Consider the following 8,002-nt stretch of genomic DNA (forward strand, 5'->3'; position numbering starts at 1 on the left):
GCTTCAGCTGGGTCTTCCATCTGTTTCGATGATTCCGATTGGCTGCTTGTGGTCATTGACCTCAAGGACTGTTTCTTCAGCATTCCGCTTCATCCGGATGATGCTCCGAGGCTTGCCTTTTCAGTTCCAAGCATCAACAAGGAAACGCCTCTGCAGCGGTACCATTGGGTCATTCTTCCTCAGGGCCTGAAAAACTCGCCGACAATCTGCCAATGGTACGTGGCACGAGCTTTGTCACCAGCATGGAAGAAATTCCCAAAGGTGAGAATCATTCATTATATGGATGATTTGCTCATTGCGGCATCGACACAACAGGAGCTACAAAAGGCTCGTGACTGTGTGATTGCAGAAGTGCAAAAGGCAGGTCTGGAAATCAGTGTTTCAAAGATTCAGGAGGTTGCGCCTTGGAAATATCTAGGGTGGAAAATCTCGGAGAGAACAATAAGGCCTCAAAAGATGGAAATCGGCACAAAAGTCAACAATCTACATGATTTACAACAACTTCTAGGGGAAATCAACTGGATGAGGTCGATTTTGGGAATCACAAACAGTGACATTCCAGCGTTGCTTGATCTCTTGAGAGGAGATGCAGACATTCGATCTCCCAGGACGCTCACAAAAGAAGCAAAGAAGGAGTTGGAAAAAGTTACAGATGCCATTCAGAAGAGACAGGCACATCGATTCGTTGAATCGTTGCCTTTCCAGATAGCAGTGTTGGGAAAGAAAGCACAATTCCATAGTTTAATCTTCCAATGGGACGCATCTCAGAGAGATCCTTTAATAATCATAGAGTGGATTTTCTTACCATATAGGCCTTCAAAGACAATTCTGACAGATTTGGAGATGGCAGCACAGATCATCATAAAGGGGAGAACAAGATTGCTGACAATGGTGGGACGAGAATTTTCAAAGATTTATCTGCCTTTGAAGAAAGATTATTTCGATTGGGCGATGCAGAAATCAAAAGATTTGTTAATTGCATTGTTAGCTTTTCCAGGAGCTTGCACAATCAATTTTCCACAACATAGAATGTTGCAATCACAATATGCTACAGAGCAAAGCCAAAAATAAGTGAAGAACCTCTGGACGGGATCACAGTGTTCACTGATGGCTCAGGAAAGACACACAAGTCAGTGATCACGTGGATGAACTCAACGACAGGGGAATGGGAATCAAACGTGAAGACGGTTCAAGGCTCTCCACAAATTGTGGAATTGGCAGCTGTTGTCCGAGCATTTCAGTTGTTCCAACAACCGCTCAATTTGGTCACGGACTCTGCATATGTTGCAGGTGTGGTCAAACGATTGGAAGGTTCGCTCTTGAAAGAAGTCAGCAATGAAGTTTTATATTCCTATCTAGTGAGCATGAAAACAGTGCTAGAAAGCAGGGAAGAAGAATATTTCATCACTCACATCAGAGCGCACACAACACTTCCAGGATTTCTAGCGGAAGGGAATGCTCAGGCCGACAGGTTGACAATGCCCATTTCACAAACACTTCCGGACATTTTTGAGCAAGCACGACTGAGTCATGAATTTTTTCATCAGAATGCGCAGGCGCTGATGGAATCCTTCCGTCTCATGAAAACTCAGGCGAGGGAAATCATTAGTGCTTGTCCAGATTGTCAACTCGTGCAACCACCTGCTTCCACAGGAGCAGTCAATCCACGAGGACTGCAAAGTCTTCAGCTGTGGCAAACAGATGTCACAAAATATCCATCATTTGGGAGACTCAAAAATGTTCATGTATCCGTAGATACATTCTCAGGGGCAGTCTTTGCTTTAGCACATGCAGGGGAAACAGCAGAACATGCTTGTCGACATTTTTTACAAGCGTTTGCATCGTTAGGTGTGCCTCAAGAACTAAAAACAGATAATGGTCCAACATATACAGGCAGGGTGCTTGACAGATTCCTGAAAAGATGCGGTGTCAGACACACATTTGGCATTCCACATTCACCCACAGGTCAGGCAATCATTGAAAGAACACATCACACCCTGAAATCCCTTTTGGACAGGCAGAAAAGGGGGGAGCCAGAGGCGACACCACACATGAAGTTAAACAAAGCATTGTATGTTTTGAATTTTCTTAACAGTTCGTCTTCTGAACCCAATCCACCAATCGTGAGGCATTTTTCAAACAGGTCTCAGGCAAAACTAAGGGAGAATCCTTTGGTTTTGTTCAGAAACCCAGAGACAGGACAAATAGAGGGTCCTTTCAAACTAATCACTTGGGGCAAGGGTTTCGCTTGTGTTTCCACAGGGAGAGGGCTGAAGTGGGTGTCAGCACGACACGTGAAGCCATTTCGAACAAGGGAGCAGGAGAGCACAGATCCCAGAAGCAGAGAAATGAACACGCAGACGGAGGAAGAAACTCAAGTTGTGAACAACAACTCAGAAGAGGGATGAAAAGAATAAAAACTTTGGGGTTTTTTTTCCTTTGTGGCTTTGAGTGGGAGCATGACAATGGTTTTTCATAAGGGTGAAGTCGTGAGCTTCATGATGCTCATGCTTTCATCTGTCGCTTTAAGCAATGGAGCAAATCTACCCGTCAGTCAACCAAAACAAAATGTTTGGGAAACGTTAGCCCAGGCAGCAAATTTAGAAAGTATCTGCCTGACACATTCGAAACCAGGGAAACCATTCACGGCATGCATGGTTGGGTTGCCAGTGGGCGAATGGCCAATTCCAGGGCATTCTCCAATGGAGATTTCGCAGGTCATCAAAGATCCTGTGAATGAATGGTGTGCTTGGACACATCTTTTACCTGTGGCTTCTACCGAACCGCAGGAATTGGAAATTTTCGGGTCCACAACAATGGAGCTATGCATGAAATTCAAAATTTCGAATGTGTCAAGGACAAACAACAGCATTGATGTCACACCAAATCACGAATATTATAGAGACGCATCAGCTTGGTGCAATCACACTGTGACGACAGCCAAAGGATCAATCCAGGTCCCAGTGCAATTGCCACGTGGGTTGTTTTTAATTTGTGGGGACAGAATTTGGCACGGCATTCCTGCAAATGCCAAGGGAGGTCCATGCAGCATTGGGAGGATTTCAATGTTGTCACCAGATTTGAAAGTATTGAGAGAGCAAAAACACAAAGAGAAAAGGTCCTTGCAACATTACAGTGCAGACTGTGATGATGAAGTATACACCTGGAACAAGGCAAGGAGAATTGTGGCAGCAATTTTCTCACCTCAGACAGCGTCGGGGGTGGCCTTGACTCAACTGGACCACATGGGTTGTTGGTTGAGCAAGCATGCTCAATCAGTCTCTCTCACTTTGAGTGATATGTTAAACGATATAAGCAGTGTGAGAGAGGCAACTCTTCAAAATAGGGCAGCAATCGATTATCTATTGCTTGCTCATGGACATGGATGTGAAGAGTTTGAGGGAATGTGCTGCATGAATCTCTCGGATCATTCAAGATCAATTCATGAAAGTATTCAAAATATAAAAGACAGTATAAAGAAACTAGGCGAAATCACTGGGTCATGGATTGATGATGTGGCGGGATTTTTTGATCTTTCTCCCTTACGGAGAGGGTTTTTAAAAATGGGATTTTATATTTTAATAATACTCTTAGTCCTCATGCTCATCGTCCCATGCATCTTTTTGTGTGTGAGACGTGTCATGAGTCAAGTTGCCAAAGAAGTCTTCTTGGTGCAAACAGAAGGGGGAGATGTGGGATCTCAGCACATCGTTCCCGATGTCCAGAGATGCCAGGAGAACCCTTGGGGGTCTCGAAAATCCTGGAATGTTGCCAAGAGTGTTTGGTGGCTTGATTTTGATCCATCCACAGAAGTAACAAGAGTTTGAGGACATGAGAATTACTTTAGAGTAAAAGGTGTAAAAGAGACACATTTATAGGGTGAAATATAGACTTTAAGGTTTTTGGTACAGGGGAGTTATGGAGACAAGATGGAGGGATCAGGGCGTGTCTCGTCCTTCTTCTTTCTTCTTCTTGTCCTCCATCTCCTGTGATGATGTTGGCACTTGGGGATTGGTTTCTGGTGAAGGTGCACTTGCCAACATGGGTGAAAAGTATTGGGAAATAAAGGTAAATATTGTGTACGTAGATTTTAGTATAAAAAGACATGACCGCCTCATGGGCGGTCAGAGTGCCCTTGGCTGCCTTGCAGATCAGACCTCTGTTGGGCAGACAGAAAATTTTGTAGATAAGAAACAATAAACAATCTGAAGATCGAAAAGCTGAAGAGTCCAGACTCGTCCTTTGAAATGCGTGCCACCCACGAACCACCCTACCCGTGTCGGGGCAGAGACAGACAGCCGAACCCGACAGCTTTGGTGCTCTTTGTGTCTGCCATGGCCAAAGTGCTGCCCAAGTTGGCTCTGTCAGGGCCTTGCAGCTGCTGCCCATCCCTGTGCCCTGTGCAGCCCAGGCTGTCCTACGGTGTCCCTGCCCTGCGCCTCTGTGCCCCATGGCCTCCCTGCTGGGCAGCCTCTGCCAGCTCCTGCAGAGCCCCTGGCACCTGTGGGGCTGCACAGACAGCCCTGCCCCGGGCTCTGCCGGCCTCTGGGCCAGCAGAGAGGCAGCCAGGGCTGGCCATGGCCGGGAACAGGCCCTGAGCCCCGCAGGAGGATGGAGCTGGGCCACAGCCAAACTCAGCCCAGGCCAAAGCTGGGCTCAGCAGCCAGGGCTGCCAACGCATGGGCACAGAGGCTGGCGCTGACAAATGTCCTGGGCCCCCTCCCTGCTCTGTCTATGCCACCAAGGGCACAGAGCAGCCTCCTCTCTGGGCCACTTGCCTGTTTGCAATGCCTTGCACAAGCGCTGGCCCTGCCCCACAAGGCCTGGCCTGAGTCCTGCCCCTGCACGCTCAGCCAGGCTGAGATGGACACTGATGGTTCCTGGGCCAGGCTCTCTGAGCCCAGCCCAGCTCCCTGCAAGCTCTGCCAGCTGCCCTGAGCTCTGGGCAGCACCAAGGGCCTCTCTGAGCCCAGCCCAGCCCAGCCGGCTCTGGCCCCACAGCTCTGCTCAGGCCAGGCTGCTCTGGGCACTGGCCCCACGGCCTCAGCCCCTGCCAAGGGCACAGCAGCAGCTGCAGCTGCCGCAGGACTCAGCCCCAGCCATGGGGGAAGGTGCTTGGCCAAGGCCAAAGGAGGCTCCCTGGCTGCCCTGCTCCCCTGGGCCTGAGGTGCTGAGAGCTCTGCAGCCCCTGCTGCCATCCCATCTGCCCAGGGCAGCACCAGAGCCCTGGCCTTGGGGCCCTCAAGAGCTGCTCCTGCTCCAGGCCCAGGGCCCATCCCAGAGCTGGGGCAGACACAAAGCTGTGCCCATTTCTGTTCCTTGCTGCTCTGGTGGGGATGGATCCTCAGCCACTGGGAGGTTGCTGATGAATTTTATTACTCCAGAGGCCTCTTCTTTCTTGAGTTCTTCAGTTTAGGAATTCAGTGTGAAAAGCTCATAAACATTTTCCAAACAGGAAAAGCCCCTGGGAATCATTCAAGCTTTTAATTCTTCTGTGGTTAATTAGACAAATTTCAGAATGTATTTAAAGTGAATATACTGTAATGAAAACAATGAAGAGAGAACTGTCCTGTTAAGTTTTCTTTTCCTGTTCATAGATTGGTGTCAGCAATCCCCAGTTGATATTGACCTCTAGCACCTCCTAATGCAGCCTGAACAGATATGAAAATTAAGACCCTTCATGGCTGACAGTCAATCACAATTTGTCCCTTCCCCCTTCTACCATTTCCCTCATCCAACCCCTGGCACTCAGAGGAGCTGAGGAATTGAGTCACATCCAGGTGTGTCCCCAGGGCTCAGGATTGGGCCAGGTCAGTGAAATCACTTTATTGCTGATCTGGATGAGGCCACTGAGGGCACCCTCAAGTCAGTTCCTAGGTGAGCCCAGGCTGGGTGGGAGTGTGGCTGTGTTGGAGGGTAGGCAGCTCTGCAGAGGGATCTGGACAGGCTGGAGCCATGGGCCCGAGGACAATTGGATGAGATTCACCAAGGCCAAGGGCCGGGTCCTGCCCTGGGCTCACAACCACCCCAAATCCCTGGCTGTACCTTGCCCCTGATCCCCACAGCCTGTCCTGTTTCCTTCATCCCTGCATTGCCAGGGACTCTCTGGGACAAGGGAGCTCTGCTCTGGGGATGGAGGGAGGTGCAAGTCCAGCCTCTGGATTGGGAACCACAACTCATCAGGTTTGTGTCCTTTGGGGGTCAGGAACTGCTGAGAATCAGAGGCACAGAAAGGTTCTCCTCATGGCCAACAGACCATGGTTGAACAGGACACAATTTAATAACAATCACACTCTTCCCTGAGCTAAGTGCAATGTCCCAGCAGAATCTGATGAGTCCACCATCCACAAGGGATTTCCATCCTAAAAGTAATTCTGGACAAACATGGTTCTGTGATAGACATAAACACAATTAAATTCTTGTATCAGGATGCTCATCCTGGAGTGGGTGCAAAACAGCTCAGAACAATTCCTGATTTGCAAAGCTGTCAGTGGTGGATGGAGAAGGGAGGTCAGGCTGCTTTTGGTGCTGAGGAAATGCTGAAACCAGCCTGACTCATTTCATCTCCTTCTGTCCTGGCTGATCTCCCCTCTTTCCCCTCCCACCCAGTGGCTTTTGTCTCCCACCAGGCCCCCGGTGAAGAGCCTGGCTCTGTGTTCTCCATCCCCTCCTCGCTGGCACTGCCAGGCTGGGATGAGGAGCACCTCAGCCTTCCCTGCTCTGGGCTGGACAAGCCCAGCTCCCTCAGCCTCTGCTCACAGCCCAGGGGCTCCAGCCCCACCTTGGAGGCCCTTCCCAGACCCTGCACCAGCTGCCAGACATCTTTCCTGCCCTGGGCAACCCAACCCAGGCCACAGTGACCTGGGTAATCCCCGTCCTTGATGTCCTGGTCACACAGCCCTGGCCCCTTGTCCCCATGTCAGGCTCTGGGGTGGATCCTGTGGAACATCCTTTGGTGGAGGCTGTGGCTCCAGGTGGGCCGGGGGGATCCCGGGGGACAGGGACCCCGCTGGGCATGGACAGCATTGGACTTGTTGGGAGAAACTGTGAGGGGGAGCTGGGGCAGAGTGACCAACCCAGTGACCTGACACAGCCCTGCTGGGATGGCACACAGCCCCTCTGGGATGGCACACAGCCCCTCTGGGATGGCACAACCTGCCCTGTGATGTCACAGCTGATCCTCTACTGTCACACAGCTGGTGTCTGATGTCACAGCCAACTCAGTTATGACATAGTCTGCTCTGTGATGTCAGACATCTGCCATGTGATGTCACAGCTGGCTCTATGATGTCAAAGAGGCAGTCTGTGATGCTGTAGCTTCTCCATGACCTCACACTACCCACTCTGTGATGTCATAGCCCACTCTGTGACCTCATGTTACCAGATGATCAATTGCCTACACCAGGTGAGCTCACACCTGGAGCTTGTTCTTCACATCCCCAGGCCTATGGAAACAACACAATGCCCACTGTGTGAGAAGGGGAACTGGAAGTTCAGCAGCCACAGTGTCCTGCCAGCTCAGCCAGGCCCACTGGAACATTGGGGTCCACGACCACCAGGGACCACCAGAGAGACCCCCAGGAGAGAAGAATGGCTCCTGGCCTGGATCAGGAATGGTGTGGCCAGCAGGAGCAGGGCAGGGATTCTTCCCTTGTGCTCAGCACTGCTTGGGCAGCGCCTCGAGTGCTGTGTCCAGTTCTGGGGGCCCAAATTTAGGAAGGACATGGAGGGGCTGGAGGGTGTCCAGAGAAGGGCAACAAGGCTGGGGAGGGGTCTGGAGCACAAGTCCTGTGAGGAGAGGCTGAGGGAGCTGGGATGGTTTATCCTGGAGAAGAGGAGGCTCAGGGGAGACAAGGCAGTGTCAGGGCACAGGTTGGACTTGATGATCTCCAAGGTCTTTTCCAACCTTGCTGATTCTGGGATTCCCTGAAACCACCCTTGGAGCAGTTGCAGGATGAGCCCTGGGCCTCCTCTTCAGGAGCTCCAGCAGCCCAGGTCCCTC

This window comes from Agelaius phoeniceus, assembly GCF_051311805.1.
Source record: "Agelaius phoeniceus isolate bAgePho1 chromosome W unlocalized genomic scaffold, bAgePho1.hap1 SUPER_W_unloc_2, whole genome shotgun sequence".
NCBI classification, from domain to species: Eukaryota; Metazoa; Chordata; class Aves; order Passeriformes; family Icteridae; genus Agelaius; species Agelaius phoeniceus.